At 39.7% G+C, this 14,469-nt stretch overlaps 1 long non-coding RNA gene across 1 annotated transcript; it reads right to left on the reverse strand.

Moving 5' to 3' along the window:
- Positions 1–1,220: 1,220 nt before the first annotated feature.
- On the reverse strand, positions 1,221–10,153 carry LOC121353395. The gene is made up of 3 exons (XR_005955109.1): positions 9,958–10,153; positions 8,417–8,479; positions 1,221–1,628 (listed from the first exon to the last, which is right to left on the reverse strand). It is a non-coding gene; the product is annotated as an uncharacterized LOC121353395 (long non-coding RNA).
- Between the last annotated feature and the right edge of the window lie 4,316 nt (positions 10,154–14,469).

Genomic DNA, 14,469 nt, shown 5'->3' on the forward strand with positions numbered 1-14,469 from the left:
CATGATGAAATGGGAGGCTGCTGATAGCCTGATTCTGGAACAGGCTCACTGAGGAAGATTTCCCTACAGAAACAGCAGAAGCCAGACTTGCCCAAGTTAAAGTGCAACTTCATTACCTTAGCTTAATAATTTTAAAATGCTGTGAATGTATGATTTAGCAGATGTGAGGCTTAACAATTTTGTGAACTTGTTTGCATTTTTGAGTGTCTCTGCATCACGAGTGTGAGCCTCCGCCTGAGGTGCAGCGACAGTCATCCCAAATAACCTGACTTCATGATTTCAGTATCCTTCAGAGCAGCAGATTTTTTATCATCCCTGGTTTTCACATCAGTGCCATGTACATCAAAAAAACAGTGGGAAAACCCAATAATTGACATTTATTTCACTTGGTTAGTTTCACAAAGTAAAGGTTAGATAAATGGTTTGAGAGAACTGATGAAGAGTTACATCATGAATCTGCAGCTGGGATTGCTCCAAGTGGCACACCTTTGTGAGACTATCTGCCATTGCAATGATAATTAATACTTGGCAGTATATCAGCAGATCGTGGCAAGACAGCTGTACACCTGAATTTGCCTTTGACTTTTCTGCATCAGCATCTTTTCATGTCTTTGCCTTTTCATGGGGAAGATATTACTGCTGCTTTTTATTCCTCCCCATCTGATGACTCAAACTCACAACGACATAGAGATGAAAAGGCCTAAATGAGACAAATATGCTTTTCCTTGCATCCCCCTCTCCACACTGCAAATGAATGACAAAGTTTATTTATTAGGTATTTGGAGACTTTTGTAGTCCTTTTGAATCTTTTCAGCAATTTCTGTAGATTTCACAGAACAGGATGTAGTTTGCTCCTTCCCTATACAGCATAAGGAAGTGACCTTGAAAAGCTTCTCCTATAAACCCATTGTCATCTGTTGTTTCCTTTGTTCTTCTTAAAGCATCTATTCTTGAGCTTACACTGAAGCATCTGCTCCTATCCAGTCTCCTACCCTGGCTTATCTGTATCAGCTTCTTCAAGGGATTCATTCCTGTCCTCATCCAGGCCTGTATATACAGGCTGCATGTTTTATATGTGTATTTACAAATAAGAATTCTGCGCAATTCTTTATCCAGCAAGAACCCCTCTACAGAGACTTTAAGTGTATTCTAACATATGCGATTGAATGAGGTTAGCTCTAGAAACCACTTTCTAACTTTCCCTGGGGAGGGGCCTGGATGTGATGCAATTTTTAGGAAGAGAGATCAATTTTCACATTTCTGCACCAGCTAGGATTAATCCTGCTTGTGTGCTACAAGTGTCATGCTGCTTTTTTATTTCATTAATACACAAAAATCATTGCAAAACATTGTTAATATTTACCATGCATACAAAGAATAAGAGAAAAAAAATTAAGCAGTACATTGTGAACACAGTCATAAATGCTCCTCCAACTTCTTACCGAATTAATTAATTTTACTAAGAGTAAACTATTACCAGAGTATTGCACTCCTTGAAAGAGAAAGAATACATTTATTTCAGAGAAAATAAAAAACAAATGTATATTATGTGGAAAGTTCCATCAAGCAATAAAATGGCTGCGAATTACTTTGTTCCTCCAGTAAATTTCTGTCTATGTTCTCCAAAACTGCAAAACATCAGAGAAATCAAAATAAGCAAATCAGCCATCCAGAAAACCTAACTCAGAACCCAGTACAACCCCACATATTTATTTTGTTTGCCTCTGTACCACAGTTGTTTTTTTTTTGTTTTACTTAATATGCAACACACAGAAAAACAACAACAACAACAACAAGGCTGAGAATTGAAATAATACTCTAGTTCTCAGTTAATTACATAGTAGTTTGTAATTTGCTCCTCAAGTGCAATAAAGTAGAGCCTAATTAGTAACTATTTGCACCTACATCTAATGGTAACTGCAGAACAAGATGCATAAGCAAGTCTATTGTTACAAACTCAGGTGGATACACAACAAAAATTGGCAACAAAAATTCTGAAACAAAGGATGCATAGTAGTTTTTCAGTAGTTTCATACATAACACAGACAAATTACTTGAGCTACAGAGGAGGAAGAAAAGGAGCATGGTCAGAGGCTGACTAAAAAGTCTGTTTAGTCCAGTGTCATCATTTTATTGAGTTTTGATCTTAAGGGAAAATCCAGCAGGAACAGTGGCCAGTAGTGAATTGTTAAGAATAGGAACAGACTAGAATAACACCTCTCCTGTGTGCCTCCTCAGACCTGGCCCTCCACTCCTGGGGTACACAAAATGTATACACCAAGCAGTCTCCCAAAGTAAGTGTTCATTTCTTAAATTTCCTATACATTTTCTAAATACTGGCCTGAATGCTGTAACTTACCGAAGGCTCAAGGAACTGCTTTGGACTACAACAGTTCTTCTCCCACATACCAAAAAGATGAGTAGAAATCCAACCAGGGATGCAGTTCCCCAAGTGCAGAGCCCTTCTTTCAGCTGAGTGGGTGACAGCCCCTTAACCAAGCAGCATTTTGCAGGCAAGTATAAAAAAGCCCCAGCCATACTCTTGGAAATGGGAGAGAAAACCACCTTATACAGCCAGTCCTTACTTACCTCATTAAGAGAGATGCAATGAGGGCAGCTGATTGCTAACAAGTGCTTGAAAGCACTGTAGTAGATTTACCTGAAGCCTCCCTACTACCAGCCTCTATTAGGCAGATAGTAATGCAGCTAAGTGCTACTCCAGACACAAAAGCACAAAATGTATCATGTTCTGGAGGCGAAAAGTAATAAAATGTCTGTGGGTTCTGGGACTCATCTAAGGAGCTGTGTAAACTCATACTCTTTTGTCATGGAGATTTATCACAGACACACAGTCATTTTAAAGCACAGAAGAAGATTTGTTCCTCTCTAAGTTGACCTTTCTAAGGGTAGCTCTAAGGTGTCAATGTGTGCCTTCCAAACATCAGTGCTGGAAGAGGCCAGGGGTTCTTTCTGATAATGTGTATATTAAGCCAAAGCTTTTACCACCTCCAGCGAGGACGCACAAATTTGTTAGAACTTTTTTTAACTGCTCCCCCCTAAGTATGCCAAGCTAGTAGAGATAATCAGGTTACTATTTACAAAATTATTCCATAGACACTTCTTTCTGCAGGATGAGGAAAACCTATTTATTCTGAGGGTGGGTTGTTTTTACTTGTTTTTTTGTTTATTGTAATGCAGTGTTTACAGAAGAAAACATCAGGAATCCTCCCAGCAACATGTACACAAGGATTCATTCAGTACTGCTACTGTGAATTTGCCAGACCAGAAGTCCAAATAGAATTGCATGTAACATTCAAACAGTGATTCATACTATCATTCTACATTAAGCATTTGGAAAGAATATTTTTTTCACCTTTGAAGATTGTGCCCTCAATTAATATGGTTTAATGAGATTAATAAATATTTGAAATAAAACCAAAATACAAATAGATAAAACTATTTTTATTAAAATATCCTGCCCCAGCCAATGATGCCAACTGAATTATGCTTATAAAGTTGTGCTAGAACAATTAAGTGTCCTCCTTTCCCCATCTCTTCAGCATACATAAGGATTAGAATTCAGTTATGAAGCAGCAGCATAGCAAAGTCAGAAAAAAAGTAAAAATATTGTTAGTGATGGCATTAGACCCCAAGCCTTTAAAAACCAATGTTATATCTGTAGTGTTACTAGATGTATATTCTTATTTCTGGTTTTCCAAAATTTCAGTCTTTGAGAAAAAAATTAGTAAAGATTTTTTCTGGACTTGGTATTACATAAACCTCCCATTCCATGTGTCAACACAGTTTGGTTCAGATAGAGTATGCTGGGGCAGAGTAGCAAAATTTTAGCATCCAGAGCATGTTTCTGACTGAATAGAAACAAGTACATAAAAAGCTTTTGTCTTTTCATGTGCATATGACCTCTACCACTGTAATATCTACTGTACCTATAGCTTTGAGCAAAAATTACTTTTTTTTTTTAAACTCTGTTTTTCTATCCATAATCAAGTAAAGGTTTGTTTTCTGCTCAGCTGAACAGGTGGCTTGACAGAAGTATTGCAAAAACTGGTTTGTATTTCTGCTTATAAACTTTGCAAGCTGGAAAAGCTTACTAATTCTCCCTGAGCTTTCAGCAATCAAGTAGCACTGTGCAAACTACACACAATGTATGACATGCAGATTACATAAGCATAATAAAAAAGCACAATATACACGTTCAGACAGCCAAAACTATTTCATTTTCATCCCTCACAATTACTTCTCTTGACTAAATTCCGCCCATGCTGTACATGAACAGAAGAGGGTCTGACAGTCCTGCAGGTTCTGTGTGGCCCTGACTTAACATAAAGGAGACTCCAATTCCAGTTCCAGTACCAGGCTTGGTAATAATCAACCAGGTATGAGTTTTCTTATGCCAGACCAAGAGCTGCCTAAGCTGCCTATCCAGTAATAGGCTGGACATAATGTCTCATTTCATTACCTTGCTTCCTTTTTTTTTTTTTTCTCAGAGCATATAAAAGCTTCCAAATAATGCCTGCCTCTGCCAGACCAATTCTAGACTCCATTCTCCACAAATAATCCTAAAATTATGAAAAGCTGTTCCAGCCCAGGGGCACAGAAAATTACAGAATGTGTAAATACACCTGCATGTAACTCCCTGGAAAAAGGTTAGTAATGGTTAAATTGGGATAAAATTTTAAACACAAAATTTTCTTCATAAATATCTTCACCTGATGTAAATGATATTATAAATTTCTCTACAAACTAGAAGAAAAAAATCCCTACAAATAAAAACCAAATGGGATGGTGATTCTTTTCTCTTCAACCAAATGCAGGCTGTGTTTTCTTTCCCTCTGACTTAAAAAAGAAGGGCTTTTCTCCAAACTGTTCTCACCCCCAAAGCTCTCTTTTCCTCCAAGTAAGACTATAAAGTGCAGGGAATGTAAATGACGAAATATGACAGAATAACCTCAGAACTGATGAGGTTCAGGCAAGGATGCAGGACAGGAAGCATTCAGCCCAAATGACCTACTTCCAGAACCTTTTTGCTCGGCAATGACACAGCTATACTGTACAACAGCAAACCCAGAGACACCAGTAAGAAATGCTGACAAGAAAGCCATCTCATTGTGGTAAGTCAGGAGAAAATTAATAATTGGATCTACATTATCTTTTGTTTACTTTCAGAATAGTCAAAATTAAATTCTTAAGGATCTGTTTACTGATATACACATTTATTAGCATTGCTAGTTTAAATTCTTTAAGCACCATCTGTGAGCTCCCAGAACTTAAAATGCACAAGAAGGAGAAAAGGACACATCTGAGTGCTTTGACCACTCCTCTAACTGTCCAAAATGATGATCTGATTTCTTTATTTGAAAACAAATATATACCATAACAGAAACAAACAACACAAAACCCAACCTTTTCCTGGTTTTGCTAGGAGCCTTCTTTGAGATCACAGAAAACTGGAATTAAGACTTCCTTACTCCCACTTTTCTAACATGTTCCTTTATTTAATTGATTGGATCATTTTCAATGATTGGAAGTGGTAGAAAAAAATTTAAAACTAATTCCTTTTTTAATTTTTTTTTTTAGTTAGAACTGTTTTTTCCCCCTTGTTAACTAAAAGCTTAGTTAATATTAAGTAAAATTTTAGTTTACATTTCATAGCACTCAGCACTTGCCACGAAGATAGTATATAGAAGTTCTACCATTTCAAATTAAAAAACCACTTAAGTCATCTCAGGATTTTATACCTTGCATTTATAAATATAAAAGGCTCTTTCCTCCTTCAGGCAGACATTTAAAGGAAATGCGTTATGCAGAAGTAAGGACATATCTTCAAATGGCAAATATTCTTGTGTAAAATGGCTCAAAATGTCCATGAGTTAAAATTATAAGAATACTAGAAAGTGCACTCCTCTGCTTTTCTGTTCCTCTTAAAATTGAGGATATTATTACTAAACAGGTGCAAGAAAGACTGATTGATTAATTAATCAGGTAATTCGAATTCCAATTCCAGGGAAAGGAGAAGCAGCATTGAAAACTAATGTGATAAATAATTTGCTTTTACTGTTTAAAATGTCTAAGAAACATTTTATGAGAAAGAAAATTAACAAACTAAGAGGGTAAGACAGTGAAGTTAAACCAAGAACTCTTTTGTTCTCACTGAACAAGTTTATTCTAGTCATTTCAAATCCTGCTGTAAGCTTAGCTACATAATTAATGAACTTTCAGACTAGCAAAGGAATAAGAAGGCCATTTTCCCCCATTTTTTAACATCTATCTCAGTCTTCTGAAACACAATAGCTAAATTTTAACTGACCAGAGAGAGCAGGGTAGAGCCTTTGCATATACTTGATATTAAAACAAAGTAAGCACTTTCATCGTGATGTATTTCAGTGTGTAGAAAGTCTTGATATGCAAAGAAGAGTATTTCCTGTAAATTAGAATGGTTAGAGAGATGCTTGCAATTAATACAATAAGAAATATGCCAAAGACAAGTGTGTCCACTACTGCAAGGAAAGTGTGTCACTGGTCTGACTTAGAATTATATCCAGTGTTAGTGTGCCAGAAGAAAAAAAAAAGGGGAGAAAAAGGTGGTGGTAGGAGAAGAGATTCTGCCAAGTATCACATCTTCAACATCCTTGCAAGCTGAGGTAAAACCTAATAGTACATTTTAATTTTTATCACAAAAAAGAAGGAGAACTTTTAAAAACAGCTAAACAAGGTTTGTATTTATGTTACACTGCAAAGCAAACAATGGGACTAGACAGGTGTGTAACAACATTTTAATTTTTGCATTTGCATAGTTTTAAGTTGTATTTTAAATTCTGGCCCAGAGACTGGCTTTATAAGACTGATTCCATTGACTACTACAGGAACCTTGCTAGATTTATAGAACCATCTGCTGGTAGAAATCAGTGGCTATTTTATGCCTAACTAAATTTAAAATAATATTTTGTTCCACAGATAGGCATATATTGCACAGAGCAGCCTGCATAACATCTAAAATGTGGGCTGATTGTCACCTTGGTGTTGGTAGGAAAACAGTTGCCTTATCCAATATTCCACAGTTGTGTGAACAACATGTATTTTAGCATGATTTCTATTCACAGTTTAAGTGAATCATTTCCCTTTTAATTCCCCACCCCCATCTATTCACTTATACACAGATGAGCAAAGCACTTTGATGAAAGTAGGTTCCGGAATAGACTAAAACTCCAGAATTTGCAAGTTTATTTCTGCAGATAGGAATGATATAAAACAAGGAGCCAAAAAAGAAAAACAAAGCCTTTATAACAGAGTGTGTATTTGCTTATTTTAATCATTCTTTGATCATCACTCCTCCCCCATATCAAAACAACGCCAAAGAACCAGACAGGGATAATATTAATGCAATTAGTCCAATCTTCGTAAGAGTATGTCGCTCAGAACCTCACACTGGGGAAAATATTCTGTGCTAATGTACACCCTATGCAATGCTACTGAAAGCATTGCTCAGTACTAATTAACATTAGCATTATTGATCATGATTGATCCTGTAGCATCCAAAATACACTTTTTTGCCAGTACATGTATTTAGATATGATTCTGAGATAGTTGCATCCTCAAATAAGAATGCTGTAGGATGAAAAACTGTCTGAACAAAATCTGCCTACTTTGAGCACTTTTTCTAAAAAAAATACTGTTACCTTTATCCTCCTGAGTCTGAGATAGTCCTTCTCAGAGAATACCATTTTTACATGCATATCCTTAAAATCAGGAGTTTGTCAGTCAGAACATAAAAAATGGGCTTTAATCAATAAAAACAGAAACACAATTAGCACTGAAGGAAAGAGGTTGTTGTTCATTAAATACATTCCAAACAAGTGCCTATAAGTTCCGTCAGGTTTGAGTCCTAAACATTTTTCTCTAGAACAGATCTGTGTCACAAAAAATGGTAGTGTTTTCAGGAGGTTAACCTAAAAAAAAAATTAGCATTGCATCATATGTACTTCCCTGACAAACAAACATTAAATATTTTTCACTTACAAAGTGCAATGACCTATTTCTTCTTTCTGGGAGAAAGGTGTCAGTGTTGGCATTACTGGATAATGTTTTGTCTGCATGTATTGCTACATGTGTTATGATGTGTATTTTTCACAATAACTTAAATATTTCTTGTTTCAATTAAATAAGCCTTACTGCAAAGAGACGGATTTGATATTTTTATTCAAAAAATGCAAGAAAATGAAAGATCCAACATAAGGAGCTTTTCAGAGTACATCAGTTATTGTATGGCAAGTCCCCATAGCCTCAAAAACGATGTCATATAAAGGTACTACTTATAAATGAGTATTGGGAAGAGGGAAATAAGGTTTGTATTGACACAACAAATTATTGATAGTCTGCTAAAGCAACTAATTCTTACCATTTTTAGGTTCTGTTAAGTCTTGGGATTGCAGTTTCTCTCAAGTAGCACAAGGAGAACAATCTGAAAACAATTTTAAAAATTAAAAATGAAAAAAAATAAGTAATTCCAACTGTCGCAATAGTTAAAAGGTATTTTTTTGCCAGCATAACAGTGGGTGAACCAAGTATAAGCTTCAGTGGTTAAGATGAAAGTCATGCAAATTATTCTAACCACACATATGCTTATATATCATACATCTGTGAACTTCAGTGGTCTGTAGGCTTAAATATAGGACAAAGGAATCCCTGGTACCTGGATTTGCAGAACCCTACGCTATTCTTAGCACTGGGTATATTTCTAACCATATGTAATGGTTAACACAGGTAAAAAATCAGTCAAGAGGACAAAAACCTGTCAGTCTGTGTTTACTGTAATTTGTGGTCCATTGTTCCCAGGCATACTACTAAGTGTGGGTTTTTTGCAATCAAGGAACAAGTATAACACAATGCAACAGCCCAGAGAGTAGGTATTTTTGGAAATGGCACTGCATTACATAACCCCCAGTTTTCTCCCTCTCTCTATTCCACACACACCACCTATTTTAAACAGGGAGAAAAAAAAAAAAAAAAAGAGTAGGTCCTACCTCATTTACCTTAAATTATCACGATCTTAATGGACTGAATTTGTAGCATATCTCCTTTATCAGCTTTCTTATAGAAACAAAAATTAAAAGTTCTCTTCTATTGATTACATGTTTCTTACCTATAGCACGTATGTATGAAATATAATTAGGTATGAGTCATATGTTTACACAAACACACACATACATATTGGATTTAAAACTGCAAACTCATATCCATAAATACACACAGAAATGTTTGAAAAAAGTAGCATGTCACTACATGTTCAGCAAAACATGGCTTGTTTTGGCTTTGTTGTTTTGTTGCTTTTTTTTTCTCTCAAAAGAACCACCCAAAATTTAACTGCTGCACATGCAAAAATGCAGAAGACTGTTGCAAGAATGACTGCTTTCTAAAAATAAACCCCAGCAGCCTGAGAGGAATCCAGTGTCAGGGCGGAGAAGAGGGAGATTCGTTTTACAAGGGAGAAGAAAGGAGATGATAAACCTGTCCTAGAGCCTTGCATGCATGCTAACAAAGCCAAGTGCATTAGGTTCAAAAATGTATTTTGGTGCTTGCGGAGTGCAAAACCCAGAAAAAGGAAAGCATTTAGAAAATCACTTCTCATCTCCCCTTGCATGTGTGCAGAAAAATCCTCAGCCTAGAAATCCAGCCTTAAAGCACAAAGACAAAGAGTTAGACATATATACTGCATGTTTCCTCATTTTCCTTTAAAAAGCCTGCTTGGAAATGTGCACCGAGAGGGGAAAGCCAAGCTGCAGCAAAGTCCAGCTAAGGACAGAAAGAAATCAAAAAGAAATTAAAAGAAACAGAGAAACAGAGAGAGAAGAAAGCAGAAAGGGGGGAGAGCGAGGGAGAGAGAGAAAGGGGATTAACTAAAAAAATAAAATTCTGTGGATTGGAATTGTATATACTTACAGACAAAAGCCCCCGCTCCCTGCTCACTTTCTGTCCTTTCTACATGATCTGAAACACAAATGTGGATTACAAAAGGGCAGCATGCTACAGAAGGGAATTTATAGTTGGGGGAGTGGAGAGAGGGTAGGGGGTGTGGGTAGGAATGACTGCACCTCTTCCAAAGTGCAGCCTCGGAGGAAAAAAAAAAAAAAAGAAAAGAAAATCCCCTGGCCAAATGCACTTCACAAGTCAGTAACTAACACAAAACACAACTTTCTACCTGATCTGTATAAATTATTCCCAGCATGGAAACAGCTCCAGTGCACAGCATGATTCATTGGAGTAGTACTACTGAGTTTGCACCAGCCGGGCTGGGTTTTGCTTGCCAGCGCTGGTTATATTGAACAATGAGCTAATTCTGATGGTAGCTGGCCAGCTGCCAGCTCCATCCCCCCTTTACACACACACACACTCACACACACACACACATACACACACTCCCCCTGCCCGCCCGCCTCCCCCCGCACGATGCTGCAGCGCCAGACTGCTTAGTCTGCAATAATCCCCAGCTCCGCGTTCCCCCCGCTGTCTGGGAGCCCCGGGGCAGCGCCCGCCCCGCCGCCGGCCGAGCCCCGCCGGGGCAGCCCCGGGTGCGGAGAGCGGGGCGATGGAGCGGGGCGATGGGGCGATGGAGCGGGAGCGGGAGCGGGAGCGGGAGCGGAGCGGGCTGGTTCCGGGCCGCGGGAATCCCGCACCCCTGGGCGGCGGCCAGCCCGGGCGGGGAGCGCGGCCAGCACGCTGCGCAGCGCGGAGGGGCGGGCGGGGAGGGGGGCAGGCAGAGCGCAGCCACGAACTGTAATAATAACCCTGCAAAGGGCATCTGAGGAGAAGGAAGGGAGGCGGAGGCAGCCGCCCGCCCGCCGGTTTGCCTCGGCCGTGCCTGTCTGGGAGGGGAGAAGGCGGTGGGCGGGGAGGCCGCGGAGCGCCGTGACACGGGCGGGCAGCGCGGGGCCGGGGGCGCGGGCGGGAGGGGAGGGGAGGGGAGGCGCGGCCGGGCGCGGGGGCAGCGCGGGATGGCGGGGCTGTCACCGGGGCTGTCAGCGGGGGGTCGCACCGGGTTTGCAGCAGCGGGGTCGCGCCTTGTGCCGAAGCGTGCGCAGCGCTCCCCAGCGCTGCCGGCAGGGACGGTGGACAAGCGACAGGGACAGACGAGCAGCGTGCGACAGCGCGACACCAATACTCTGCAGAGGCTCCCGCTGTGCAGGCACAGGGGAAGGGTGCGGGTTAGGGACAGCGGATCGATCGATGGAGGGACACGGCGGTGCGCTGCTCCACGGGGTCTCACTCAAATGCTGTACAGGGATATACAGCCAAAAAATTAGAGAAACACGTGGAAAAAAGCAGATTCCCTGTTACCCCGCAGCGTGTAAAAGTATCTTCCTCAGAGTTAATGTCCATGGCAAGAGAGATTAAAATGGTATGAAATCATTTGTGATGCAGGCTAATAGAAGATTAAACCTTTTCTGTCAGGCCTAGGTTATAAGCAACTAACCTTGTTTGTGAAACCCACTACTATTTAACTACCTATAAAACTGCATTATTCTATGGTCTATATAGGATTTCCATTTGTTGAGTGCAAGCAGTTGGCTAGCATGTCTCTGCCCCTTCTTAAACAGCTACTACATCCCTGTGAATGCTTTGCAGGCCTTCAGCAGCTGGAAGGGAGAAATATGGGACATAAACAGTCCCTGATATTTAAACCCCTGGTTATCTGTGATAATAATTCTATGTTTAGTGCATTAGGATCAGATCATTTGCCTTAAAAATACAGTTACTACTGCTCATGTCTGTTCAGCTGCCTACCTCCTCCACAGATTTCACCCATCAGCTGTTGACTGAAATGCATCAGAGCTTGAATGTTTAAACTTTATCTGGAGAGAATGATTTAATTGTCCGGGGGGAAGGGGTTCCTGAGTAACAAATATGGGTCCAGTGCAGGTAGCAGGCCCTCATGGCACATGCCCAGATATGAGCAAGGGGCTCCCTTTGCCTTTGGTGTATCTTCTAACCTGTAGAATATATGTCCTAGCTCGTGAAATGTCAGGGACTCACCACTTGTAGAGATTTGGCACGGTGGAATGAAGGTAGACACCAAAGACCTGACTGTGGAAGGTATAAAGCTTGTGCTGATGAAGCCTTCAAGAGGCTGAAGTGGACAATGATGTTCTACAACATGGAGGAGGGAATGAACATATTCTTTTAGGGATCCATGGCAGAAAAATGGTTGCACTAAGTCATAGTTGCAACTGACGGTTTTTATTCTCAGAAGAATAAAGTTAACTTTCTATATTCTGACTCTCATAGCAGAAAATTTATTGCAATCAATAAGTCCTGGAATACAAAATTTCTAATACAGCTTAACTTGAAATTTTTCATCACCTAGATCCTAATTTAACTTGTAATTTCTATTCACCTGAACTCTCTGCAGAAAATTTCCTGAAAAACTGTGGAGAAGGGAGATATAAACTCCCAGTTAGAGCTGTTATGTCTTTCTCCATTCCCTGCTACCTCAAAACCACAAATGCCCAGTTTCCACAGTCTATCTGTAGTCCATCCTCTGCAACCCTTTTGAGAACTTACATCCTAAAATTCCTTCTGGAACATTCCTTCAGAATGGCTGTGGATAGGTGTAAACCTATCTTTCTGAGCCCTTTTAGCCTTAATCTCCTTTCCAATGACCTGGTTTTGCAGCATGGGTAAGCAACCTGCTTTGCTGTGCTGTGTGTATGTGACTGCATGTGAAAAGTTATACCTGTTTGCTGCCTGTAACAAGCTATGTTGATAGGATCTGCTCCAAGTCTGCACTCTCTAGTTTGGCTTTAGTGTCTGCAGTTTCCTTTTTCTTAGCCAGCTTCCCTCAGCAGCTCTAATGGAAACTAAAAGCAAAGGTTTACCTGTTAAGAGGAATCAGAGGGCAAGAGCCTGAGTGGGAGAACAGAAGGAGGCTGTTTGGCCTCATTGTGAGGCAGGAAGAGTTTTGGAAATGCAATTACACTTCCAAATTTAGGAAGGCAGAAGCCTAACATGAACCCCAGACAACCAAGAGCAAGACCAAAAGAGGTTAAGAACCAATTCAAGCAAACTGCTAATATTGAACTAAAATATCTTTGAAAAAATAAAAACACTTTACTGAAATTATTAGTCAAGAAGTATTTTTTTTTTATATTAGGTCTTTGTCAAGGTGGCAAGGGCATTAGGATGCTGAGAAACACTCAATAGGTGAGCAGCCTATTAGGGGAGAATGTTGCCCTTTCTAAAATGCTCTCTTGTGATGTAGTGGAAATCTTTTTGCACATGCAGTTCTGGCCTTCAGCCTGGCTGGGAATCCAATACCAACATTCCAATGCTCTTTTAATCTTTAATCACTCCTCTAAAACTTCATTATTACAAATGTGACACTCAGGTAGATTGTCCTGCTGTCCTGAGGAAAACAGGTTTAACCTCAAGCCTGATTGTTACACCCTGTGGTTACCAAAACCAGTCTGACTTTGTTCTGCAGTCAATTATAGATATGGAGAAAAAGTGTGCTCCTTTTACTGCCTCTCATCTTTGACAATTCCCTTGGATTCCTTTTCTCTTTATTTCTATCTTTGTTCTCATTTATAATCCCTAGAATTGATAGAGTTCTGACCTACAAAGTATTACTGTTATACAAATAACCTAAAATGGGCCTGCAAAGTGGACAGAGCAGAACAGGCCATTATGGCTGAGGAAAAGGTAAAAGCAGCAGAACAAAAATTTACTGTTATAAAGCAGCTGAGAAACTCTATGGCTTGCAATGCATAGACCTAAAAAAGTCACCAGAAAATCACTCTGAAGTTGTGCTTTCCAATTCTGATAGGTACCAGAGAAATTGTGGGCTGCAGTTCCCAGTCTTCTCACCTCTGTCCTTCAGCCATCCAATTCCAACACTGGGCACAACCCACAACACTGCAAGCCTCTGGTTTGGAAATCCATCAGACTCAAGCCTGCTAGAGGTGGTTGAGAGCTGCCTGGTCCTGTGATGAATTGGTTTGGAATTGCCTGGAGCACCTGAAGAAGGAAGGTGGTTAGAAGGTGCACAAGATTCTGGGTACAAATGAAATCTTGGCAACTGGAGCCAGATCATGCACACAATTCATTGTAAACCCATCCAAATCCCAAAATTCCATTATATTTGCTTGTGGATTTTGTGAATATGCAGTAGCCATTAGTGGTACCTGCATCACTCCATTACTTACATGGATAAGTCCTAAAAGCATCACAAAGAAACTCACCATGTGGGTGGAAAGATAAAACATATATTGACAGTTTTCCTTTCTTTCAAATTCTTCAGTCACTTGTGCTATTCCTATTCTTAAGTTCTATTCATCAACATATGAATCTGAGGAAGAAAGTGCATAAAAAAACTTGGAAATATTTAAAAAAACATAAAGGAGGCAATGTGGATTATAAACTAGGTATGAGAAATTATGTGTGATGTTTTTTGTGGCA

Source organism: Pyrgilauda ruficollis, unplaced genomic scaffold, assembly GCF_017590135.1.
Source record: "Pyrgilauda ruficollis isolate IOZ18807 unplaced genomic scaffold, ASM1759013v1 scaffold202, whole genome shotgun sequence".
Taxonomy (NCBI): domain Eukaryota; kingdom Metazoa; phylum Chordata; class Aves; order Passeriformes; family Passeridae; genus Pyrgilauda; species Pyrgilauda ruficollis.